This window comes from Sus scrofa, chromosome 4, assembly GCF_000003025.6.
Source record: "Sus scrofa isolate TJ Tabasco breed Duroc chromosome 4, Sscrofa11.1, whole genome shotgun sequence".
Taxonomy (NCBI): domain Eukaryota; kingdom Metazoa; phylum Chordata; class Mammalia; order Artiodactyla; family Suidae; genus Sus; species Sus scrofa.
In genome coordinates, this window is record NC_010446.5 from 35092850 (window position 1) to 35120197 (window position 27348).

A 27348-nucleotide genomic window follows, 5' to 3' on the forward strand; every position below is an offset into this window, starting at 1 on the left:
GAAGAAGGGTTGACTATAAATAATCTTGCCAGCAAAAATAAGCAGCTTGGGAAGGAAAAGGAGGTCTCTAAGGGATCTTAAAGTGAAGGGACAGAGATCGGCACATACATTCAGATCTGGCTCTCCAGTCCCAGCATCATCGGCATTCATCCCCTTTCCTCTTCCGGTTTTTCTAGCCCTTAAAAGTGAGCACAATTTCAAACTGTGAAAGGCCACAGGTGCTTTTCTGGGGTTTTATTTAGGTTCTCATGATTTTAAAAAATAGAAAAACTATGGAATCTGCCTCCTTCCTCGTTTCTCTGTCCTCTCACTGGATGAAGATATGTTGAACAGGTTCCATATTGGAAACACCAGTAAAAGTTTCTGAGTCCAAGCATCTGTTCTGGGATTGCTGCATATAACAAATCACCCTCAAATCCAAGGGCATATCAATCATTTATATGCCATACAAATTTCTAATCTGAGCTGGGCTGGGTGGGAAGGCTCATCTCTGCTCCACATGGCATCAGCTGGGACAGGTCAACTGGAGGATCCACTGTCACGGTGGCTGGTTGGTTCTGTTTTTGACTGGGGGCTTGAGGTGAGGGGCTTGCCAGAGGGCTGGGATGGGGAATCTTAGTCCCTCTTCACATGGGCCTTTTCATGGCTGTTTGGCTTCTACGTGGCTTGGTGGCTGAGTTCCAAAAGTGAAAATCTTCAGTGAGGAAAAGAGAGAGGGAGAGAGCCAGCCAGAAGCTCCTATTGCCTTTTTGATCTAAATGTGCAAGGTACCAGCACAAGGTGAGTTTCCACCACATTTTATTTGGCAGATGCAAGTAGACCTTCCCAAATTCAAGAGGAGGGGAATTCGACTCTACCTCTAGAGAGGAGAAATATCACAGAATTGCCAACAAGTTTTAAAACCACTGCTGCATCCATGGGATTCTCTGCTCCTACCCCGCCACCCCCGCCAGTTTATATTTCCTTCTCTGTTTTTTTTTAAGGGCCACAGGGGTAGCATATGGAGGTTCCCAGGCTGGGGAGCAAATTGGAGCTACAGCTGCCATCCTATGCCGCAGCCACAGCCACACGGGATCCGAGCCATGTCTGCGACCTTCACCACAGCCCATGGCAACTCCAGATCCTTAACCCACTGAGCGGGGCCAGGGATTGAACCCGCAGCCTCATGGTTCCTAGTCGGATTTGTTTCTGCTGCACCATGACGGGAACTCCTTGACTCTCTTTTTAAGGCAGGACAGCAGATAATATAATCCATAAAGGTCAGAGGTGGAAACATGCTTTAATTAATTAATTAAGTTTATTTTAGGGCTGCTCCCATGGCATATGGAGGTTCCCAGGCTAGGGTCGAATCAGAGCTGTTGCCGCCAGCCTACACCACAGCCACAGCAACATCGGATCCTTAATGCACTGAGCGAGGCCAGGGATCGAATGCACATCCTCATGGATACTAGTTAGGTTCCTAACCTGCTGAGCCACAATGGGAACTCTGGAAACATACTTTTAGCGGGTCTCCTTCATCCTTGAAGCCGGGGTTTAAATAAGAATTCTCAGTGAGGGGCAGAACGCTAGATTCAAGGGAGCATAGAACTGACCTGTGTAGGTATTTTCTGCTCTTACAGAGTAGGTAATCTTTGCATAGGCCCTTCTGCTGCATAGTTCCATAAAATCCATGTCTGGTGTCTGCTGTCACAGGTTGCTTAGAAACCTGGTGTCTCTTTGAGGTTTTCCAGCCCCAAGGTGTGTGGGATGCCCGAGCTCTCAGCAGAGGTGAGAAGCTGAGCTGCAAAGACGTGATCTGCGTTGCGGGTGGAAACTCTCTGGGTAGAGCTGTCTCAGAGAGCCGCAGCGTCCGTGGTAGAGCGCCGTTCTCTGTGAGTTGAAAGTCAAGTGGTGGTTTTTCGGCACGCCTTTAACCTTGCTCTTAAAAAACACTGAGAACGTTACATATTCTCGTTTCTTCAGATGGGTTCTGCCTGGCTCAAGTGACACGTGATAGCGTCTGGCCTTCCTTTAATTTCAAATATGGGCAAGAGAGGATGTAATTTGCAGAGTTCTTTAAGCCTTTTCCACCGATGGAAAGGACACGCTTCAGTGCGTGTTGATCTCCTCTGTGTCCGAGAGTCGTGACTGAGTCATTTAGACATAGCGGAACACTTGTGGTGTTAAATTGCAAACTCCTTTCCCTTAAGAAGGCTAACAGTTTTTAGCCAGCTGTCCTATAGAGCAGGTCTTGACTCTTATTCTGTCAGGCTTAGCCCATTTCTTCTGTAAATAATACTATCTGACGTTATCATGATATATGTTGTTATACTGATATTTATTAAAACTATTTATGTCATGAAACCATATGCTGGAAGAAGGCTACGTCTGAAACACTGGTTTTAGAAGCTTGTTTTGTTGGATGCAGAGCCTGGAGTGGTGGAATATGATACTTTAATTAAGCAGAGATTTTTGTTTCTTTTCATTTTTATGGGGGGTGGGGTTGTTTTTAGGGCTGCAACCTCAGCATATGAAGGTTCCGAGGCTAGGGGTCGAATTGGAGATGTAGCTGCCAGCCGATGCCACAGCCACAGCAATGCCAGAGCCAAGCCGCTCTGTGACCTACACCACAGCTCAAGGATTCTTAACCCACTGAGTGAGGCCGGGGATTGAACCTGTTTCCTCATGGATGTTAGGCAGATTCGTTTTGGCTGAGCATGACAGGAACTCTTTCTTTTAAAGAGGTTTTTTTTCTTTTTTCTTTTTTGCATTAAAACCTTTAGAAAGGTAAAGACGTAGAAACAGGCGTTCCCATCATGGCGCAGTTGAAGCGAATACGACTAGGAACCATGAGGTTGCGGGTTCGATCCCTGGTCTCGCTCAGTGGGTTGAGGATCCGGTGTTGCCATGAGCTGCGGTGTAGGTTGCAGACGCGGCTTGGATCTGGTGTTGCTGTGGCTCAGTGTAGGCTACAGCTCCGATTAGACCCCTAGCCTGGGAACCTCCACATGCCGCAGGAGCGGCCCTAAGAAGACAAAAAAAAAAAAAAAAAAAAAAAAGACTTAGAAGCAGAAAACGGCCCAAGGAATAAGTTGTTCTTTATAAACAATATGTAACCCGTTGGTTTCTTTCCTCTCACTGGATTCTGTAGGAGCTCATGGTTTGTAGAAAACTCAGGACGAGGCATGTCTGGAGACTGAGTCCAGGCACGACACACTCAAGCAGGTGGTTCATGAGAGTGTAAGGAAAGACCTATTGATAAAAGCACAGGCGTGGCTGCGGTAAACTGGGAAAGGACAATGAAAGCACCCGGGGCGGTGGGGGGCATCACCATCCCTAGGCCAGGGTGGGGTGTGTGGGGGGAACTGAACTTAACGTGGGAAGAGGCCACTGGATGGGGCTGCGCTTGAGGCAGAGGAACAGCACCTGCCAGCGAGAAGTGAGAAGGTTGAAGAGTCAACCCTCGAGCCTCTCTTCCTCCTGCTTCTTCTGCTTACCTCCGAGGCTTTCTGTTGGCAAATCAAAACCCAAACCCAAGGAGACAGCAGGAAGCCCAGGGCTGCAGCCCATAACATGTAACCTTCCAGGGTTCCGAGCAGAGAGAAGTACAGAGAGCGGCTTTGAAGGGGCCAATGGAAAGTAGCCATCATAGCGAATAAACACAGCCCTATAATAGTTTGGGTTTGTCAGTTGCTGCTGTTTCTTTCTTTTTTTTTTTTTTTTTTTTGCTTCACAAAAAACAAGCCCAGTGGGGGCAGGGGGCAGGGGGCAGGCCAGTTGCGTAATGAATTTAATACTCATTTCCCTCTAAGAGGATAAAGGTGAAAGTTCAAATTACATAAACCCTTCCCTCCCCCTGCCACATTTCATGAGTGTGAAGACCAAGGGAATTGGAGGCTTCCTGTGTCTGGTTTTCTTCAGGTCACCATGTGTAGGGTAGTGAGCAGAGGTGGGCTAAGGTATTTGAAACTAACGTTTCCTGTAGAAAAGGAGATCCTGGTTCTGTCCCAGGAAATAAACCCTTGGCAGAGCCCCCGAGAGGGCCAGGGATAGCCATGAAGGGAAAGCGTGCCCCTAAATTAGATTTGCAAGCCCTCTGCTGCCTGGTGGCAGAGGGACAGGGCTTCAGGGGTCAGTGGTAGGTGAACTTTTGTGGTAAATGTGCTCGAAAATGAGAGCAATTTCCAAGAAGTGTTGTGCTTCTGTCTCAGAAGTATATTTATATGGTAGCATCTGGCCACTTTGGGGTTTAGAACTGTTCGCACCGTGGTTTATTTCTCCTTTAAAAATAGAATTAATCTAACCCTGCATGCCCAGTGGGGTCTTGCCTTTTAGTGTGGAAGCAGCCTGAAATAGAAGTTTTCCAGTTTCTAACATATGCTAATTTATGGGATGGCAGGAAAACAGTATGAGCAATTTTTTTATGTCTAAGAAATCTTAGGGATTTTCAAGGCTATAACCTTTTATAAGAAGCCTTTTATAAGAAGCCTGACTGTGCGCTGTGGCTCTCAGCATTTAAAGTGGGTCTGTGGCGTTTCTCATTCAATCTGCCCCAATCTTAAAGTCTAAGAAGGACTTGGCCTATGGCAGGCTCATGGTGCTTGCTCAAAAGTAGCATCTTAGGGCAATTCCAGCTTCTCAGCTTTGGAATGAAGCTGGATCCTCCTCCAAAAAAATATGGTTGTGAACTGCCCTCTGATACTAGAAATATATATACATTGAAAAAAGGAATGGTTGCATAAATAGGTTATGGAAGGAGCCATGTAAAGACCCAAAGAGGGGGAAGTTCCCTTCATGGCTCAGCGGTTATGGAATTGACTAGGATCCATAAGGATGCAGGTTTGATCCCTGGCCTCGCTCAGTGGGTTAAGGATCTGGTGTTGCCATGAGCTGTGGTGCAGGTTGCAGACGTGGCTTGGACCCAGTGTTGCTGTGGCTGTGGTGTAGGCCAGCGTCTGCAGCTCCATTTAGACCCCTAGCCTGGGAACCTCCATATGCTGCAGGTACGGCCCTAAAAAGACAAAAAAAAAAAAAAAAAAAAAAAAAAAAAGCGCAAAAGACCCAAAGGGAATGAAAAGTTCCTTAGAGTCATTCACTTTGAAAGTCACCTTAATTTGTTGTGGGTATTGAATTCAAATATTCACAAAGGTAACCTCTGTGAGAATAAATCAGGAGTGTTCATTGCACTTGTTTAATTCAACCATGAGAAAAATGAATCCTTTCATAAGTGGCTGGTTTTCTGGACTACATTTCTGTGGCAGAACCCTTCCTTTCATCTTGTGATGGAAAGAAAGGTTTAAAATGGTTTCAATTAAAAGTTTTTGTCTTTTTTTCCCTTTCTCTAAAAATATGCTAGAAGACTACTGTTTTAATTGGAAGAAATACTTAGCTCAATAAAACTAAAATATAACTGAGTATCATCAGGAAATGAAATAATCAGGATCAGACATCTGAGAGAACCCACAAGGTTTCTTCTATGGATGCACACAAGAAATTTATCCTAAGACTTGCAGTTTCACAGGATTGGCACTGAGGCGTCTTGGACATAAAGCAGCAGGCTGGGCATTCGCTACGTGCAAGGCACAGGGCTTGTTCTAGAAATAGAAGATGAGCGCTTGTCTAATTACAGAAATAAAACCCACAGAAAGGAACATAACTGTTCAATCAAAACAATGCTGCAGAGCTGTACAAGCTTATCTCCCAGATAAATGGGGCAGGTAATGAGTGTCTTATTCAGAAAAGGGAGAGATGATGATGGAAAGGCCCGGAGTGACTTGAAGCTGGAACTTGAGTTGGGTTTTTCAGGGCAGGAACGAATTGATAGGCTTGGAAAGGCCTTGGGCATTAAAGGAAGAAATCATGACATAATAGAGCTTCAAAAGGATAGGGATTTCATGGTCACGCAATCTGGACTGTACTTGAACACCGCCCGTGAGTAACCTGCTCTATTTTTGCTTAACATTAGTCCATCAGATAGTTCTGTTTGGGGCGTTCCCGTTGTGGTGCAGTGGTTAACGAATCCGACTAGGAACCATGAGGTTACGGGTTTGGTCCCTGCCCTTGCTCAGTGGGTTAAGGATCTGGCGTTGCCGTGAGCTGTGGTGTAGGTTGCAGACGCGGCTAGGATCCCGCGTTGCTGTGGCTCTGGTGTAGGCCGGTGGCTACAGCTCCGATTCGACCCCTAGCCTGGGAACCTCCATATGCCGCGGGAGCGGCCCAAGAAATGGCAAAAAGACCAAAAAAAAAAAAAAAAGAAAAGAAAAAAAGAAAGTTCTGTTTGGCCTCCAGGTAAGATCTATATCCCCTCCCCATTCCGACTCTTTAACTTCCATTTGAGTTACTGCAGAGAACTCGGAATCCCTCTTGCATATGATATCCTCTAACTGTTAAAGGGGACTCTTTCATGTCACCTAAGTTCCTTTGGCTCTTTCTCATTTTTCATTGTTCCCAGATATTTTGCCATCCTGGTCACTTTTCTGTGGGTCTCTTGAGACCCTTTCTTTGCCAATACACTTTTCTCCTGTAGAGCACAGATCTGATCACTCCACTATTGAAAACCTGCAGTGGCTTTTTAGGTCCCACAGAATGAATACAGGCTTCGGGTTGACCCAGAAGTTGTGACCTTAGTTCCCCACCAGGAACCCAAAACATTTGCACCTATTCCCCCTTCTGTAAAATGCCACCTTAACCAGATGCATAACTATGATGCAGCGCCTGATGTGTCCCCACCTCCGCTTCTCCTGGGAGTGGATTTGGCTAAGTTTGGTCTAGGTTCCTGGTTGGGGAAGGGGAAGGAGGGAGTGGGTCTTGTCACTGTGGTATTTTCTCTTTGGTGAAGGAGCAAGGCCATTGCCTGTGAGTTGTTAAGTACTGCATTTTGTTGTCCTGGCCATTACATCATGGCTTCCAGGGGTGCCAAGGCTGAGGTGGAATCACCAGGGCTTCCTTCTGCTCTGGCCTCACGCCAATTCTGTGTCTTGCTCCTCAGAGCTGCCAATCCTTGGTCCAAGGCCATCACTGCCCCCGTCCTGAGCATTGAGCTCGTGGAGGTCCTCAGATGCTAATGTAATACAAAGGCTATGCTTGACCGAGTTTCTGACTTTCACTGCCCCATAAAGCAAAAAGGGTATTTTGTGGCATTTAAACTGGCGGGGAAAGTAGGTTTGTTCCCAGAAAGAAAGCTGACCGTGGCCTGTGAAATCCATTCCTCACACTCTGTAGGTTGAGTTTCATTTACTTCTTTCTGTTTGATGATATCACTCTGTCTTGTAATGATTTGAGCTGTTATAGTCCAACTCAGTATGCTTATTGCAGCATTCTGAAAGGAAAAGTCTACCTATAAATTCAGAGCAGAAGAGTAGAAGGTAGATTTTGGCTTTATTGCAAAAACTCAGAGTGACTTCTTATTTTTCTTCTGTGTCATTTTGAAGTTAATAACTTTGTTTCTCTGCAGAGCCTTTATCCCACACTGATACTTCTCATATTCAGTTGTCGGTTTGCTATAAGCTCCACAACAGCCTCCAGCACCTCATTTTATTGCCTGGTTTTCTACTGTACAGCAAAGTGACCCAGTCATACATATATATATATATACATATATATATGTATATATATATATATGTATATATATAGTCCCTTTCTTATATTATCTTCCAGCATGGTCTGTCCTAAGAGATTAGATATAGTTCCCTGTGCTAAGGAGTAGGACCTCATTGCTTATCCATTCTAAATGTAATAGTTTAGACGTTCCTGTCATGGCACAGCAGAAACGAATCCAACTAGGAACGATGAGGTTGCGGGTTCCATCCCTTGGCCTTGCTCAGTGGGCTAAGGATCTGGCATTGCTGTGGCCGTGGCGTAGGCCAGCAGCTGTAGCTCTGATTAGACCCCTAGCCTGGAAACCTCTGTCTGCAATAGGTACGGCCCTAAAAAGCAAAAAAAAAAAAAAAAAAGTAGTTAAATAGAATAGTTTGCATCTACTAACCCCCAAACTCCCAGTCCATCCCACTCTCTCCTCGCCTCCCCCTTGGCAAGCACAAGTCTGTTCTCTTTGTCTGTGAGTGAGCACCCCATTTTAATTGTTTGCATAGCGCTTATCACTTCCTAGTACTTCTCACATTAACTTGCTGGTTTGTTGTGAGCTGCACGAGAGTATAAACTCTGTCTTTGTTCATTACTCTGTCCATGTCCAGCACATGGATGTGCAATGAATATTTGTGGAATGAATATTCTATTGTTCATGGTATGAAATGCATTCTTCTCCATACTTTAGAGTTGGGGGTGGTCTTATGAGCCTCGTCAGGTTTTAGCAAAGAGAGAAACATTTCTAGAATGAGTGCTACCTGAAAGAGACCCTCCTGGTTACTTACTAGTCCCTATGGTTGCTCCCAATGTCCCATCGCCAGTGGTCACCTGCCTACCCCCAGTTGACTCTGCAGGAATGAAAAACAACCCACTGCATTATACTTTCCTAGGATTTTGCTCTCTGAGTATTTTTTTCCCATTTATGTGTGGTGTAAACAGATCGATCCGAGTACACTATTTACCATATGACAGATATTTTGCTGTCAGTCTTGTTCATTACTCCTTTATCACTCTGATCAAATGGAAAACCACCTCCTTATGTCTTAAGGGGCCACAACATTGAGACCCAGGAGCTGAGCAACAGACCATTGTCCATGTCAATCTACTTCACCAAGCAGACTGCTTCCTTTGAGCTTCAACCTTCCTCCCTCCCTTCTTTTCTTCCTTCCTTCCTCGCTCCCTCCCTCCCTCCCTTCCATCCATCCCTCCTCCCATCCCTTCTCCCCTTCTCTCTCTTTTTTTCAACAGGCTTTGGTTGAAGACCTACTATGTGTTGAACCCCTCCACTGTGCTGAGTCTTGTGCTAAGATCTGGGATACCATGGGAAAAATAGACAAGCAGGATTCCTGCCCTCTCAGAGCCTACAGTCATGAGGCTTATTAGACATTACCATAAAATAATACTCCCCTCACCCCCTCTGCCCCCCCACCCCAACACACACGTAATACATGCTTAAACTGAAGGTTAAGTTCCAGTTTAACAAGCCTCATTATGGTGTAGGGACTGGCTCTGGAATCAGATAGGCCTGGGCTCATACCCCAGGTCTTCCATTCATGACCTGGGTGATCTTACCCATGTAACTTGATCTCTTTTCAGCGTTTTCATTGGTAAAATGGGGAGAATACTACTATTCACTAGTATTCGCTTTATAGCATTCATGGGAAGTTAATGAAATACAATGGATTTAAAGCACTTAGGGCAGAACCTGCGTCTTAATAAACGATGGTAATGAAAATGAAGATGGTGATAGTACCTGGGAGCCTCGGTGGAGCATTTGGAAATAGTTCGACCTTGGTTATGATACTGTCGACTTAAAAAATATGCACAACTTAAAAGGTGAGAATTCAGTTTTGTTTGGGGCAAAATGAGGACTATAGCCTGGGAGGCAGCATTTCAGAGCGCTCCGAAATACTTCAAAGAGGTAGGGGAGAAGGTCAGTCTATGTGTGATTTTGGCAAAGGGGGAGGTACATGCAACCAAGCACATATCTTATAGAAAGTTGCTGCTGGTCTCGGGAGGTAGACGAGTAGGCGACCAGTCACAAGGAGGAGACAGCACCATGAAGAATTTTAGTGCTTTTCCAGATACGAGGAGATGTAAGAGGTGAGCTCATAAAATCTTCTCCTGAAAATGTCTCTCCGAAGATGCTCTGCCAGTTTTCCCAGAGCACAGAGGGCCTCACTCCTGATCTCCACCCTGAGCTCCTTTTGGGGGGTGTGGACGGTCAGCACCTGCAGTGGCTCATGATTCAATTCTTGTGGAAGCAGATGGCAGTGCCAGCCTCCAGTTCACAGTACACGTGCTCTTAACCTCTGCTCCTTTTCTTTCTCTCTTTCTTTCTTTCCTTCCTTTCTCTTTCTTTCCTTTTCTGCCTTTCTTTCTTTCCTTCCTTCTTCTTTTCTTTTCTTTCTTTCTCTCTCTCTTTCTTTTCTTTCTCTCTCTCTCTTTCTTTTCTTTCTTTCTTTCTCTCTCTCTCTCTTTCTTTTCTTTCTTTCTTTCTTTCTTTCTTTCTTTCTTTGTTTCTTTATCTCTCTCTCTTTTGTCTCTTTAGAGCCACGCCCGCAGCATAAGGAGGTTCCCAGGCTAGGGGTTGAATTGGAGCTGTAGCCACTGGCCTACACCACAGCCACAGCAACTCGGGATCTGAGCCGCGTCTGTGACCTACACCACAGCTCATGACAACACCGGATCCTTAACCACTGAGTGAGGCCAGGGATCGAACATGCATCCTCATGGATGCTAGTCATTCGTTTCCATTGAGCCACGATGGGAACTCCTCTAGTTTCATGACCAAGATAATAGGACCTGTTAACTTAAAGGAAATAAAAAGGAAAAAGAGGTAAACATAATTGGGAGAGTGAGAGCAATCACATTTTCTGAACTCAAAAAATCAGCCCATGTCGTCTGCCAAGCATGCATATGCACTTCTCTGGGGAGGGGGCAGAATATTTGTATCTGGGCCACTAGTCACTGTGTACATGGCTGCACGTGTCCTGTAATGAAAAAGCTACTGAGAAAAGCCAAGGGGCGTGTTGGGGAGCAGGTACAGAGTGGGGAAAGAAGAACAAGAGGACAGAGCCTGTGGGCTTTCTCATCTCCTGCTCCATTTACCATAACTCACCTGCAGCTTTTATAGCCTCGTCTTTAAATTGAAGACCATCTGAAGTACCAGAACCTTCCATAAGTTACACAAAATGAGTAATAGGCCCTCTTGCCCTGTGCTGAACTAGGGTGGAAACTCTTATGATTCACACTCTGAGGGGACTGCTGTGGGTGATAAAGAGGGAATTGATTGCTGAAAAGGGAGGGCAGGTACCTGTGCACAGGGGCCTGAGAGGAGACCCCAGAGTGACTGCTCCTGAAGGTGCAGGTGGGCAGTTTTCTATGAGGGGTCACCTCTGCGCCTTTTTTTTTTTTTTTTTTTTTTTTTTTTGCTTTTTAGGGCCACACCTGCAGCACATGGAGTTTCCCAGACTAGGGGTCAAATCGGAGCTGTAGCCGCTGGCCTACACCACAGCCACACAGCCACACAGCCACGCCGGATCTGAGCCGCGTCTGCGACCTACACCACAGCTCACAGCAAGACTGGATCCTTAACCCACTGAGTGAGGCCAGGGATTGAATCCTCATCCTTATGGATCCCAGTCGGGATTGTTAACCACTGAGCCATGAAGGGAACTTCCACCTGGGTGGCTTTTAATAGGATTTCTGTTTGAAGTTCCTTACATGTCTAAGGGGCCACATTGAAGTCCCCTTATTACACCAAGTTTGTTGCTTGAAAAATTCAGCTTATGTGAAAATACATTCATTATTTTTCAGTGCCTTTTAGCATTTTGAGCACTTAGAATGACTCTGGGAAACTTAACAACAATCCCAACAAAAATGTTCTAAAGGAAAGAAAAAAAGCCTCTTGGTTGTCTTAGAATACTTGTTTTTTTGAATACTTGTTCAGAGGTATCTAAACATAGTAGAGTGTGAATACTGAATAAATATAGTTTAGGACAAAAATAGAAAATAGAGACTCGTTCTCCTGGTGTGCGAACATGTGTAACAATCACAATATTTTTCTTTTTTCCACCTTACCCATCATGCTGGGCAAACAGTGGTTTCTCCTTCTCTCCATCTTCTAATTCCCTCCCTCAGCTTTTCAAAGGACTTACATTTCTGAGTGTCTTTGTTCTTGAAATGTAAATTTCCACTAGGAGAAGCTTCAGAAAAGACAATAGTGAGATGAAGTGAGTCCCTGCAAACCTGCTCTTTCCTGGGCTTGGTCAGGCTCCCCTCCCCCAACACCCCACCCCTCCTCTCCCCCACGCCCCCCTCCCCCATCCTGCCCCTTTGCCTTGTGTATTCACAGCATTGGTGTTTCTTCTGCATAGCACCTATTATGGCAATAATCTAAAAATAAAACTTGTGATTCATTAAAAAAATATCTCCTTTTTTTGCTAGACTGGAATCTCCATGAGGGTAAAAGAGGAGGTGGTTCTGTTCACTTCGGAATAGACTCCGCCAGGCCCAGTGCCTGGCACGTTGTAGAAGCTCAGTTTATATTCCGAGTAATAGGTAACGTTTATTGAATAACAGGCATCCTGTTAATGAAAAAATCAGCTTTCAAAATACTTGCAAACCTTCAACTGCCAAGTCTGAAAAATCCACGAGACATATTTTGGTATATTGCTTTGAATTTTAAACCAGGCTATATATCCAATGAGACAACCACGTTGGAAATGAACAGTTGAGTTTCTGAAAAGTGTGCATTGATTTCAAATAAATTATTGTATTTTCTTGTCCCTGTGTGAGATGGAGATGAGGTAGGTAGTTATTCTAAATAAATGAGAATGAGCATCAGGAAAGTAAGTCACGGGTGAGGGTGAGGGTGGGTCCGCAGCCCCCCCAGCCTTTCATGAGAGCAGTTAAAGAAACATCCTTATACCCCGGTTCAGGGCCCCTCAGGAAGTGAAGCACCCTTGAACTGGCAATTCAAGCAGAATTTAATGAAATGAAAATGAGGCTGGTGTTTATAGAAACTATTAAGAGATAGTGCAGAACCCCCGGGCTAGCTACAGCTGGGAGCCTTTACTCCCATTAGTCCTGAAAGTTCAGGGGGTGGAGTGTGACTGGAACCTGCAGAGGGTGGCTGAAAGGAAAGGGCCACGGATGCAAGCAGTGCCCTTTAGTAGGAGCACTGCCAGTCCATGGCATCTTGGCAGGGAGGGAGCTGGGGCCATGCAAAGTGCACCCTCCCTCTTCTCCTCCCTCCTAACCTACTGCCAGTGCCTTTTCTGAATTCAGTTTCAGCAGAAGTCAGGGATTAAGGGAAGCCATGAGTTTAGTCCTTAAGTGCCAGCTGTGCAGAGCCCAGAGCAGGGTGGGACCAGTTGGGGCGTGAATGTGAGGTGCAAAGAGAAGATAAAAGGTAAAGGAGAGCGAAGACACAGCCACAGTCTCTTCCCTGAAACCCACTGGAGGACACAGAAAGCCCAGAAAGGATGAAAATCCCATTATGGAATGAGATGATTTATGTGAGGTCCTTGGAGAGTCAATCTAGGCACTGTTGAAATGACAAGTGTTGTATCCAATGTCACGTTGCTACTCAGTGAAACAGCTGACCTTATATCCTAGAGGTCTCACTAAATGGTCATTTGTTCAGCAAGCATTTGCAAGCACCTTGCTCCATGGGGCACAAGAGTTTGTAAGGCAGGTTTTTGGTGCTCTCGTTTTGCAGTTGTGCAAGGCTCTATCTGTAGGCTGTCCTTTAGTGCAAGGACTTAAAGTGAGGTTCCTGGACCATCAGGAACAGAAGTAGCAGCAGCACCTTGGAGCTGGTTAAAAATGCAAATCCATGACCACAGATTCTGACCTTCAGAATCAGCATCTCTGGATTGGGGTTCAGAAAACTGTGTTTTAACATCTCTGTGGGTGATTCCTATGCAGGCCTAAGCTTGGGAAGCTTTGGCAGATGTCATAAACTTTTGGAGCTTGGAAAAAAAAAGCTCAGGACTGTGAGTAATACACACCCACCTACACACACACACACACACACACGCACTATCGCAGCTCACACAGTTTTATCCTAATCTTGGCATATTTTCCAAAAGTCCTATAGAATAAGGAAATTGGATTAAAGAAGTTGTTTCCACACATTTATCTGATTCCCCTTCAGCGTCAAGGGAATCACTGGGCCAATCTACTCAACTAATATGATACAATTATTTTTTTAACATTTCATTTGAACACAAGGTTCTAAGGCTTAGGCATTGAAAAATCCCCACTTGAGATGATCTAAGATTCTCTCTTGTTCAAATGTTCTATAGCGCTGTATCTATGTGTCAAGTGCATTGATTCAATATGTATGAAATCTGTATATATAGCTTACATAGATGCATACTGTATTTTATTTCCGAGTATTAGCACTGACTTATGGCCAGAGGTGCTATTTTTCCATTTCCTGCCCTTTGTGGTGCAGCTGAACGGGTGTGCCCATGAGCCTTTCTACCCTGAGTGCATGTGTGACTTCCAGAATGGCAGTTACTTCTGGGCCACATGTCCTGAGTTGTTGTTTTGAACACAGAGTTTGCAGAAAGTGTCATTACATTTCTGCTTGCATCAACTGGTATGTCTGAACTGTCCATGTAAGCATTAGGCTATTAAATATTTAAAAATGGAAAACGGTATGGTTCAGCAGGTAGGCTTGGAGTTATTCTAATCCTGGTTCTGTATTTGGCTTACAAATCCAAAAGCTTGGACAGTCACCCATCATTTCTGTGCTTGCATCTTCTTATGTGTTAAATAGCCATAATAATTCACTAGATGCCTATATTACATGTGGTGGCTCCAGGATTTCCACATAGAACAATATGGAGGCAGAAACCTTATTGTTGGAGATGGAGTGGAATAGGGACTTACTTGTCTTGTGGGTAAATTTGTAAAGCAAGCATGCACTGTTTTTCTTAGTTTGTATATCAACACTTAAAAATAAAAAAATTCTCCCTAAATGCTTTTATTTTCACTATATGGGAAATTAATAAATTGACAATCAATTGTGTCAATACTCTTTTAAAAACTTAGATTGGCTTTTTGGAAAGAAATTATTGGAGCAGAAGGAGTAAAGTTCTTGCTGCTAGCCATTTTTTAAAATTTTATGGAGTTCATGTCCAATATTAGTTTCAGGTGTACAATGTAGTGATTTGGCATTTAAATACATTATAAAATGATTGCCATGATGAGTCTAATAGCCACCTGTCTCTATACAAAGTTATTGCAGTATTATTGACCATAATTTCTTATGCTGTATATTACATCCCATGACTGAACAACTTAATTATTTTATAACCAGTAGTTTGTATCTCTTCATCCTCTTCACCTATTTCATCCGAGCCCTGCACCCTCTCCCCTCTGGCAACCACCTCACTTCTCTGTATCTATGAGCCTGTTTTTATTTTGTTTGTTCATTGGCTTTATTTTCTTAGATTCCATGTATAAGTGAGATCATACAAGTTTGGGTTTTCTCATCTGATATTTTTCATTTAGCATGATATTCTCTAGATCTCTCCATGCTGTCACAAATAGCAAAATTTCATTTTTTATGGTTGAGTAATGTTCTATTGCATATGTATATCACATCTTTATACATTCATCTATTGGTGGGCACTTGGGTTGCTTCCATATCTTGGCTGTTGTAAATAATGCTTCATTGGACAAAGGGGTGCATATATCTTTTCCAGTAAGTGTTGTTTTCTTTGGATAAATACCCAGAGGTGAAACTATTGGATCATAGCATAGTTCTATTTTTAACTTTTTGAGGAAATTTATACTGTGTCCCATAGTGGCTGTACCAATTAATAATACCACCAACAGTATACTAGGGTTCCCTTTGCCCACATCTTCACCAATGCTTGTTATTAGTTGTTTTTTTGATAATAGCCATTCTTACAGATGTGAGATAGTTTCTCATTGTGGTTTTGATATGCACTTCCCTGATGCTTAGTGATGTTGGGCAACTTTTCTTGTGTGTGTTGTCCATCTTTATGTCTTTGAAAAAATGTCTATTCAAGTCCTCTGTCCATTTTTTAATTGGATTGTTGTTTTTTTTGATATTGAGTTATATGAGTCTCATATATTTGAGGTATTAACCCTTTATTGGATATATTGTTTGCAAATTTCTTCTTCCATTCAGGATGCTATCTTTTTGTTTTGTTAATGATTTCCTTCATTGTGCGAAAGGTTTTTGGTTTGATGTGGTCCTATTCGTTTATTTCTGCTTTTGTTTGTTTTGCCTGAGGGGACCGATCTAAAAAAAAATACTGCTAAACTGATGTCAAAGAGCATACTGCCTAGGTCTTTTTTTGGAGGTTGTATAGTTTCAGGTTTTACACTTGCATTTTTTTTTAATCCATTTTGAGTTTATTTTTGTATATGGTGTGAGAAAGTGGTTCATTTTCATCCTTTTGCAGGTAGCTGTCCAGTTTTCACAACACCATTTATTGAAGAGGCTGTCTTTTCCCCATTGTGTGTTGTTGGCCACTTTGTCGTTTATTAATTGACCATATAAGCATGGGTTTATTTCTGGGCTCTATTCTGTTCCATTGATCTTTGTGTCTGTTATTTGTACTGGTGCGATTCTGTTTTGATTACCATAGCTTTGTAATATTGTTTGAAATCAGGGAGCCTGGTAACTCTTATATTCTGTCTTAAGATTGCTTTGGAAATTGGGGTCTTTTGTGGTCTCATACAAATTTTAGGTTTTTTTGCTCTAGTTCTGTAGAAAATGACATTGGTATTTTGATAGATATTGCACTGAACCTGTAGATTGCCCTGGGTAGTATAATCATTTCAACAATATTAATTCTTCCAACCCATGAGCATGGTATATCTTTCCATTTGTGTCATCCTCACTTTCTTTCCTCAGTAACTCATAGTTTTCAGAGTACAGGTTTTTTTACCTCCTGGGTTCCTAGGTATGTTATTCTTTTCGATGCAATTGTAAATGGGATTGTTTTCTTAATGTCTCTTCTTGATAATACACAATTTCAGTGTGTAGAAATGCCACAGATTTCTGTTTGTTTGTATGCTGCAACTTTACTGAATTAATTTATTGGTTATAATAGATTTTTGGTGGAGTCTTTAGGGTTTCTACATATAATATCATGTCATATGTAGACAGATGTAAAACAGAAGTTTTACTTCTGCCTTTCCAGTTTGGAATCCATTTATTTTTGTCTGTCTATTGGTCTGTCTGATTGTTGTGGCCATCACTATTGGCCAGGGCTTCCAATACTATGCTGAATTAAAGTCATGAGATTGGGCATTCTTGTCTTGTTCTGGATCATAGAAGAAATGTTTTCAGCTTTTCACCATAGAATGTGATGTTGGCTGTACATTTGCCATATATGGCTTTTATTATGTTGAAGTATGTTCCCTCTATACCCACTTTGTTGAGAGTGTTTTTAAATTATAAATGGATGTTGAATTTTGTCGAAAGTTTTTCTGCATCTATTGAGATGGTCATCTGATTTTTATTCTTCTATTTGTTAATGTTATGTATCACATTGATTGAGTTGTGGAAATTGAATCTTACTTGCATCCCTGGGATAAATCCCACCTGATCATTGTGTATGTATTGTTGAATTTGGTTTGTTGATATTTTGTTGGCAATTTTTACATCTATATTCATTAGTGATATTGGCTTATAATTTTATTTACTTCCTTCCTTCCTCCCTCTCTTCCTTCCTTCTTTCTTTCTTTCCCCTTATCTTTGTCTGTGAAACTGTTTACCTCTTTAAATCTTAATGATAATCTTGTGATGTAGAGAATTCTTGGTTGTAGTTTTTTCCCTTTCATTACCTTGAATATATTGTGCACTCTCTTCTGGCCTACAAAGTTTGTGCTGAAAAGTTGTCTGATGGCCCAATGGGAATTACCTTGTATGTCAGTAGTTTCTTTTCTCTTGCTGACTTTATATTCTCTTTTTATCTTTAATTTTTGACATTTTAATTGTAGTGTGTCTTGGCATGGACCTCTTTGGGTTCCTCTTGCTTAGGACTTGCTGTGCTTCCTGAACCTGGATGTTTGTTTCCTCTTCAGCTTAGGGAAGTTTTTAGTGACTTTTCTTCAAAGAAATTTTCTGCTCCTTTCTCTCTTTCTTCTTCTTCTGAGACCCTTACAAGACAAATAGTATGTTTGATGTTCTCTCAAAAATCTCTTAAACTATCCTCATTTTTAAAATTCTTTTTTTTCCTGTTCCATTTGTGTGATTTCCACCACTCTGTCTTCCAGATTAACAATCCATTCCTTTGTATCATCCAATCTACTGTTGATTTCTTCTAGTGTATTTTATGCTTCATCTGCTTCAAAATGATTTCTTTTTATTTTCTAACTTTTGGTTGAAATTCCCACTGCGTTTATCCATTCTTCTACTGAGTTCGATAAGCATCTTTATAATCACTCTCTTGAACTCTTCATTGAGTAGATTGCTTATTCCTGTTTTGTTTAGTTATTTTTCCAAGGTTTTATATTATTCTTTTGCTTGGCACATATTCTTCTGTTTCCTACTTCCCTAAATCTCTGTGTTTATTTCTGTGTATTAGGTATGTCTGTTACATCTCCCAGTCTTGGGGAAGTGGCGTTATTTAGGAGATGTTCTAAAGGGCCTGGCAGCATACACCCCCAGAGCTATATGTTCTAGGTATGTCCCTTGTAAAGATCTCATCATTCTTCTGTTGTAGCGCTGACTGCTGTGTGTGTGCTGGTAAGCATGGATGGCCTCCAGGCTTGGGTATCTGCCAGGCTCTGTCTTGTGTGGTTGCTGTGGGTGAATGGGAAAGGCCTCCAGTGTGGCTTCTTGTGATGCCTGGTGATGTGCTACTGCTGTTGGCCCACTGGTGGGTGGGGCAAGCACCCAGTGCTAATAGACTAGAGTAAGGATTCCAGAATGGTGCTTGCTAGCACCATTGTCAGCATGGTAGAACAAGATCTCCCAAATGGCTTCCACCAGTATCTCTGCCCCAGAGGGAGTCTTAACTGCCTCCTGCCTCTCTGAAGCATTCTCCAAAATTAGCCTGTAGGTCTGATCTGGGTGCTTTTTAGATTACTGCTTCTAAACTGGGACTCAGAGCATGTGCAGTTTTGCACATGACCTTTAGAGTGGGGTCTCTGTTTCCTATAACCCTTTGGCTCTCTTGAAACTGATTTTCAAAGCAGTTATTCTGTAGCCGTATCTTCCCAGTGGAGGACCCCTGGGCTGAGGAGCCCAATGTGGATCTGGGACCCTTCACTCCTCAGGGAGGGCTGCTGGAATTATGAAAATGCCCCTGTTTGTGAGTTGTGGGTGTAGGTCCTAAATAGACTATGTCTTTGCCCCTCCTGCTTGTCTCAGTGAGACTCTTTCTTTATAACTTTAGTTGTGGAAAATCTTTTCTGCTAGTCTTTAGGCTGTTCTCATAGATAAGTAGTTGTAATTTTAGTGTGCCCCTGGGAGTTGATGAGTTCAGGATCTTCCTATTCCACCATCTCAATCTCTCTCTCTCTCACCTACTTCATGACATAGCTGCTAGTTGACCCTGGGGTATTGTGAAGGTAATAGACCAGTGAAAGAACTGAGCAAGTATAAGAATGAAAGGATTATTAGGTTGGTAGCATCTAGATAGCCTTAAGTTTCTTAGAGAAGAAGCAGTGTTCAATTCATCTTTGTGCCTTTCCTTAGCTCCTCTGCCCCCAGTGCAGTGTCTGTCTTTTAGTAGCTATTAAATAAATATGTAAAGTGCAGATAGATGTGTAACTCAGAGGTTACCTAGGTCTTTGTTCTTTGAAATATACATAAAATGGACTTGAACTCCATCCAAGGCTCTCTGAAATCCTGGTGGCTTCTGGTCTCAGGTCCTTCCTTGGTCTGATTTCTGGTTCCTCTTGAGGTCTTGGTCACATGTGTGGCTCATCTGTGGCTATTTTCCCCTCTCTGCCCCTTATGGACCCATAGGCAGTTACCAGTTCCTTTCATTTGTTTCCCGTAAATAATTCTCAGGCCTGGCATTTGTGTGCACTAGACTACTCCCAATTATTCAGAGATACTGGCTGGAGGATAGCAGCCAGAGATGATTTAGTGTTGTTCTAAAATATTCTCCTGGGGAGCATAGCTTCTCATTTCTTAACTGCACGTTGTGACTTCTTCTCAAGAGGACAGTATAAAAAAAAAGGTGGGGAGTGAATAACTTTGCAGTGAAGAAACCTGACAAATACTCCTTCAGCCAGGTGGTCAAGGTCAACATCAATAGCCTTAAAATATTAATAGTATGAACTTTTCATATGATGCGATACATTTTTATCCCTCTGATCAGCCTCTACAAACCTCATAACCCCATGAGAAAAACATCATACAAATCCAGCAGAGGGCCTTTCTGTAATATACCTGATCAGTTCTTCTCAAAACTCTCGAGGTCATCAAAAACAAGGAAAGTCTGTAACATCTATCATAGCCAGGAAGAGCCTAAGGAAATGTCACAACTAAGTGTAATGTGGTACCTGGGACATAAAAAGGAAATTAGTAAAACTAAGGGAATCTGAATAAACTATGGACTGTGGTTAATAACAATGTATCAATAATGGTTTATGAATTTTAACAAAGATACCATATTAATATAAGATATTAATAACCTGAAACTACATGGTGAGGGGGATGTGATATATAGAACTCTCTTTACCATCTGCTCAATTTTTCCATACACCTAAAATTGTTCTAAAAAATAAAATCTGTTCATTAAAAGCAAGGTACCCTGGTTCTATACCTGGAACAGAAAATTTCTCTCTGCCAATTTTCGTCCTTGCATTCCCTGTCAAGGTGCTGCCCCCAGCATCCTGACCTTCTCTTCTCTTCCTCAGGCCTCTCTCACTTTGGGGCAACTCTAAATTCACCTCCCCCATGAATCCCCATTCATTTTTTTCACAGAGCACTTCAGGGGTTCTTTAGCTCACCTAGATGCTCTTGAAGTTATAATTATTGTTTCTTCCCACTGCAAATGGACAAACTGACTCCATTTGTTGAGACCTGTTTGCCAGCCCAGATCCCTTTCACACAGGTCTTGGGAATTCTGGCATCATGATCTGTCAGCGTGACCCAGCTCAGGGCAGCGAACTTGTACCAAAGAGAGCAGGGCTCATTGTGGAGAGAAGAGATTGCTCTTCTTTTAAGACTACCTCTGTAATAATTACATGATTTCCCCCCTTTCTCCCCCACAAAGTTCATATTGAAATATTTCTAAACTACATAAGAAGTACTTTTCAATGCAGTGTCAGACACTGAGGACATTTAAAAAGTGTGCCTGGTGACAAGCTCTCTGGAGATAAGTTGCGTTCACCCAATAGGAGGTTTCACACCAGTGTCCAAACCCCAAAATAGAGTTAGGAGGCCAGATTGGTCCTTCTGGGGTCTTTGTCTTTTATGAAGCCATTTCAGTAAACAACAGGGGCAAGAATGATTGAGGTCTCCTGTGGGTCCAGCACCACTTTGGACCATCAGCTAACCTCTGCACTCTGAGAGAAGGGGTGATGTTTCAAGGACAGTGGAAGTCATGTTGAAAGACCATGATGGACACGGAAGTCTTATCCTTTGTATCTTCAGAAATCTTCAGGAAAATGATCTCAGCAGGGGGAAGAAATGTAAACAATATCGTAACAGGCACAGTTGATTCAACTTAGTGCATTTATAGGTTTCTTCTGAGTCATTAAAAAAAAAATCAAGCCTGTAGTTCTCTGGTAGCCTAGCGGTTAGGGATCTGGTGTCGTCACTGCTGTGGCTTGGGGTCACTGTGATGGTGTAAGTTTGATCCCTGGCCTGGGAATTTCCACAGGCAATGGCCAAAAAACAAAAAAATCAAGCCTTATACAGCACTGGTAGAAGAAGAAATCTTTCATATGTTTTCTGAAGACCTGCCTAATTTTTGTTAAACTACCTGTCAAGTTTGAGCTCAGAAATGTAACAAGTATATAGAGGAACGTGCTGCTAGAATATGGTTATTTTACACAGTCTGTAAAACTGTTTTTCTTTTCTTTTCTTTCTTTTTTTTTTTTTTTTTGGCGTCTTTTTGTTTTTATTTGGGCCTCACCCATGGCACATGGAGGTTCCCAGGCTAGGGGTCGAATTGGAGCTGTAGCTGCCAACCTACGCCACGGCCACAACAATGCCAGAATCGAGCCACATCTGCGACCTACACCACAGCTCATGGCAACGTTGGATCCTTGACCCACTGAGCGAGGCCAGGGATCAAACCCACAACCTCATGGTCCTAGTCGGATTTGTTTCTGCTGCGCCACAATGGAAATGTCTTTCTTTTTTGAGCAGATAGCGCTTCACTGGTTGCAGCCACAAAAATTTTTACAAAATGTCAAGACTCTTTGAGTGGTAGAAATCTGGTAGAAATCTGCCCTCCAGAATCTGGCAGTAACAGCTATGGGAAATTAGCATGGAATGATTTTGTTATTACAATACTATTACAATGCAATGCATGATGCCATTAAAGTATCCATGTGGGAGGTTGGAAGGAAAAGTAGAAATCAGAGAGTGCAGTTTAAATAATTAAATACACCTCCATACTTTCCTTGCTAAGAATAAAGAATAAAAGGCATACATGGGATTGTTATTACATGCTATCTGAGTATCTGGAGGTGGGCTTAGACATGGTTTGTGTGAGGTAAATGCCTACAGAGATAATCCATTGATTAGAAAAATGAGGTTCATAAGAGTCAAGTTTGAGGCAAGGTACTTAATTTTATAATTCTTATTTTTTTGTTTATTTATTTATTTATATTCTGAGAGCACTTTGGGAATTGTACCTAAATGGCTAAGCCAAATGACTTAGGCTTTATTGTCTATGAATACACACATGGAATTAGATTTATTCCTGCTGTTTACATTTCCTAGACCTGAAATAAACCCAAGAGCTCAGACCTATTTATTCTACAAAAGGTTGAAAGTTGTCAAGTATTACGTCAAACCATATGAAACTGTTTTTGTAAGTCAAAACCAGCCAACTTGGCAATTTCATGTGATTCAAGCTCACATGTGGAAGGGCTTGGTAAAGTCTACGTGTCACAAAGTGTAATGAAATACTACCCATTATCTGGTGGTGGTTACCAATGATGACGCTTCATATTAGAAGAGATTTAAAAGTCCTCCTGAGATTTATCTTGAAATATCTTTTTTTTTTTTTTTTTTTTCCTGGCAGAAGCCAACCTAGGAGTTAAGCAAACCTGGGCTTTACTTATGTCTTTGTTAAAAGAGATGATAATGAATGTATAATACCTTCCCCAACCTCTGTCTTGTTCAGGATTTCTTTTATGGTCAAATGAAGGAAGTACGGAAGGGCTTTGAGAGGTTGAACGATGGATAGCGCGGTATCATTATCATCACGGCCAAGCATGAGGGAATCTGACTGAGGCTGTTCAGAGACAGGAGAACATAATCTTGAGTAAGACAAACTGCCCAGGCTTCTCTAATCCTTCTGGGTGGTACAGCCATCAGCTAAGGCAGCCCAGAGATTTCTCCTGTGAATGTGAGAACGGGTCAGAAGAGCTCAGTTTAGATAAAAATGGAGACATCATTTGGATGGCACTTTATTACTTTTTTAAATTAAAAATATCTTTGGCTATGTGTTGAGAACAGAAGGGAACAAATGGTTCTGTATGTCACCAGACCTAACTAGACAGGTGGTGTGTTCAGCTTCGCCCTGGGTGCTTTTCTCTCGTGCAGAGGAAGCCTCTGTTGCCAGATTCCAAGGTGGTTTAAATGACTGAGGGAATGAAAACTCCAACCTGCTTGCCCTCCTGGGAACACAGCAGAATCCAATCACATTTCACCTGGGACTGTATTCCAAAGCAACCTGGGGACCCAGAGATGCTTTGGTTACATTTTCTTCTTGAGCCTTTTTCATCATGGAGCGTCAAGCAAACTGCTTCAGGAACACACCCATTAGTACTCTCTGATTACATTGTGGGGTTTTGCTGAGATTTTATTTGGAGGGGAAAATCACTGATAAACTTGGAGGAGCACAGTGTAGAAAGCGCATGCCATCTGGACCAGCATTTTTGGGTGTTTTTGGCTGTTTTTTGTTTGTTTTACGTGAAGGAATGTGGAGGGTTTGGGGGTGAGTCTTCACAGCATCCTGTGACACAGGGAGCATTATGACTCATCTCACAGATGAAAAGACTGAGCTTCAGCAGCACAGCTCTCTAGGTGGTGCCTTGGTCTCAACCACTGACCTCAAAGAGATGACCTTCGTTTGCCATGACTTAGTCCTAGATGGTTAAAACTCCAACATGGAAAAATCTATGTGTCACAGAGATGGTGTATTGATTTCCTTGTTGCAGCCAGAAAAGTTGCTCTAAGCTACAGGGGGCCTGGTGAAGGGGGAACTTGATTCTTTTTCTTTTAAGCAAGATACACTCTCCTCTACAATTGTTGGCCATTTCTGTTTCCAGTTTTTGTGATTTCCTCACCTGGAAAGAAAACTAGATTCTGAGAAGACCCATTTGAATAGCCCCCTTTAATTATGTAGATGGAAAGAAAACACCAATCCACTGTTTTGAGACTTTAACAGGAGAGTTTGGGGCTTGGAGAAAACTGTTGATGAATAGCAGTGGCCAGAGATCCTCTAATTCTCATTATGCAGGTTCCTGGGTGGAGTGATGGGTAGATTTGCATAATGCCACTTAAAAGGCCACCCTCTACATTCTATTTCCCTTTAAGGATCTAACTTTTTTTCCTGACTAGCGACCTGGATTCCATACTACTCCAGAGCTGTCCGCTGTCAGAGGGGAGGTTCTGATGTTAGAACCTGAAAATGGTCCTCTGTGTGAGAGAGAGAGAGAGAGAGAGAGTGTGTGTGTGTGTGTCTGTGTGTCTGTGCGCATGTGTGTAAATTGCAAGAGCTGTATCAATAAGCTCCTCTAATGCTGGGAAATCAGGACCGCTTTGGAGCAGAGTGTCCAAGAAAGTGAGCTGGGAGAGAGTCTTCATCCTTGGCTATCTTACTGGGCCTCAGTTCCCTAGATTCTTACTAGCATGGATAAGCCTGCAGGCCCTTGAGGTCTGGGCTACCTGCCAGTTGACAGGCCCTAGCAAGAGTACTGGACTCTGTTTCAGCAGTGTCACTGGGGGTTGTCTACAGTGATGGAGATGGGTCATTTCAACCAAGGGATCCAACCTTCTACTCCCGCCTTTGCAAAAAGACAGCAACCACATCTGACGGCTTGGGTTGAATAGGGACCCTGGGATTCTTGTCCCGTCCAGACAGGGGTTCTCCAGGAAGAAAGACCTCCTCACCAAAATAGGCAGGTGGAGTAATTTTGTTTTCACAACAAAATGTGATGAAGAAACGTCCAGGTTTCCCTAATCAATATCTCTGAATTCTTTGATTCTGTTTGCTTCCCTCCTCCCGGAAAAGGGGAATTGAGCACATATCCTTAGCAGCTTCTGTTGTGGTTTATAACAGTGTTCCAGAACCAATGGTAAAATTTTAAGATTTTAAGGTCCTTGTAGGCACTATGTTATCACTAACAGGTGGGGAACAAGTGGAAATAATTAAAATTTAGTTTGTTTCAGAAAATGTCAGCAATTATTTTGAAAGCTCTAGTTCTTTCTCTTCATCAAGCATTCCAACTACTTGTTATAAAGATGTGCTGTCATATACTACTGAACATATATATATGCTCTAGGAAATTAGGGCCATGCAATATATATTACTTTGTTTCGTAATTTGTTTTATCCACATAATGTTTTTTTAAATATTTTTCAAAAGTATAACTTTCACAGACTGCATAATATTCTCTTGTATAGATGCACCATCATTTATTTCAGTAACTTTTAGACACATAGGAATTTCCATTTTTCACTGTTAATGCTGTGGAAGTTCCCCTGTGGTGCAGCGGGCTAAGAATCTAGCATTGCTGCAGTTATGGCACAGGTTGCAACTGCAGCTTGGGTTTGATCCGTGGTCTGCGGGCAAAAAAAAAAAAAAAAAAAAAAAAAAAAAAAAAAATGCTATGATAAACATCCTAACAGAGAAGGTTTTGTACTTTTCTCTGATTATCCCTGAATGTGGACTCCCAGATAGAAACTTTGTGGATCAGAAAACAATTTTAAGCCTTTTCATGCCTAAATGGAATAGTTCTAAGTGAGAATGCAACGTTTACCACATTCTTATTGATACAGATACTAATCTTTAAAATAAGTTTTACCAACTTGACCAGTTAAAAATGGGTAATTTTTTTCCTTTTTTTTTGTTTTGATTGATATTGTGTCAAATATCTTATTACATTGATAATTTATGTTTTGTAAATTGTCTAATCATGTTTTTATTTGTCGAAAATAAATACATTGAAGTATTCATCTTCCATTTTTCATTATTTGCAAGAGTTCTTTATATTTTAAGAATTTTATCTTTTTGTCATAATTGTTGCAAATATTTTCCTAATTTTTATGCTGTTTATTGATATACAAACGCTTTAATTTTTACATAGTCCAATATATCCATTTACTCTACAAGATCTTCTGCTTCAGGAGTTCCCATCGTGGCACAGTGGTTAAAGTATCCGACTAAGAACCATGAGGTTGCGGGTTCGATCCCTGGCCTTGTTCAGTGGGTTAAGGATCCAGTGTTGCCGTGAGCTGTGGTGTAGATCGCAGACTCAGCTGGCCTTGCTCAGTGGCTTGGATCCTGCATTGCTGTGGCTCTGGCGTAGGCCGGCAGCAACAGCTCCGATTAGACCCCCAGCCTGGGAACCTCCATATGCCTCGGGAATGGCCCTAGAAAAGGCAAAAAGACAAGAAAAAAAAAAAAAGATCTTCTGCTTCATATTGTTAAATAATGAACAAACATGAATAATGTGAAAATAACATGACACAGCATTGCCGTTCCTTTTAAATAATTCAAACAACAGAAAATATTTTCTAAAAATAAGTATGTTGACTTTTGACTTACTATTACTTTTTTATTATGTTTTGAAGGAAAGGAGTTTTCCTAATACACTCTTTAGGAAACCTTTTGGAAGTTTTTTTTTTTTTTTTTTAGGTGTTTTCCATTCCATGCTAAAACATTGTCTATTTTTATGAAATACATAAAATGTGCTGTCAAAACTATTTTCCTGTGGGTCTCCAATTTTTGCCTTTCGAAATTAGGCAAGTCTTTGTCCTTAGGAATAACTTGGATTTCTGTAAATATTGAGACATTTAGCCAGATATTTTCTTATGGTCTTTGTGGCAGAAATTGACGGGCTATTCACCCAGCTTGTATTTTCTTCCTCCTGGTCACACAACTAATATGTTTCCCAGGCATGTGTTTTTAGTCACTTGTGGCATCTCACTGGGTCATGGCCAATGCGATGTGAGTGGACGTGATGTGTGCCATTCCAGGCTTGGCCCATAACCACACCTTTAAAAAATTTTTTTTAATTTTTATTTTTAAATTTTTATTATAGCATAGTTGGTTTACAGTGCTGTGCCAGTTTCTGCTGTGCAGGAAAGTGACCCAGTCATACACATATATACATTCCCTTCTTTATATTATCTTAATCATACCTTTTATTGGATCCTCTTAGCTCTTTTGTTTCTGGCAGCTTTGGAAGCCAGGGTTGAAGTTGATGAAGCCACAAAGTAGAAAGATCCTGAGATCATGAACCATCAGTCAGGACTCTATGCTTTTGAATCTTTGTGAAGGAGAAATAAACTTTTATTGGATTAAGCTACTGAAATCTGGTTACAGCAACTGTATTGCCTTGACTAATACTGTATTCTCACAG

At 42.0% G+C, this 27348-nt stretch overlaps 1 protein-coding gene across 11 annotated transcripts in view; it reads left to right on the top strand.

The window, feature by feature from the left end:
• The window catches only part of NCALD (neurocalcin delta), a 445133-nt gene that overhangs the window by 168589 nt on the left and 249196 nt on the right, over positions 1 to 27348 (top strand). The window contains exon 1 of one of the 11 annotated variants that reach the window (XM_021088580.1): positions 1753 to 1871. The exons of the other annotated variants lie outside the window; for them this stretch is intronic. The gene's annotated coding sequence lies outside the window, so the exon portion shown is untranslated. Of the gene's footprint in view, positions 1 to 1752; positions 1872 to 27348 lie in introns of those variants that run through there. 11 annotated transcript variants of the gene reach the window in all.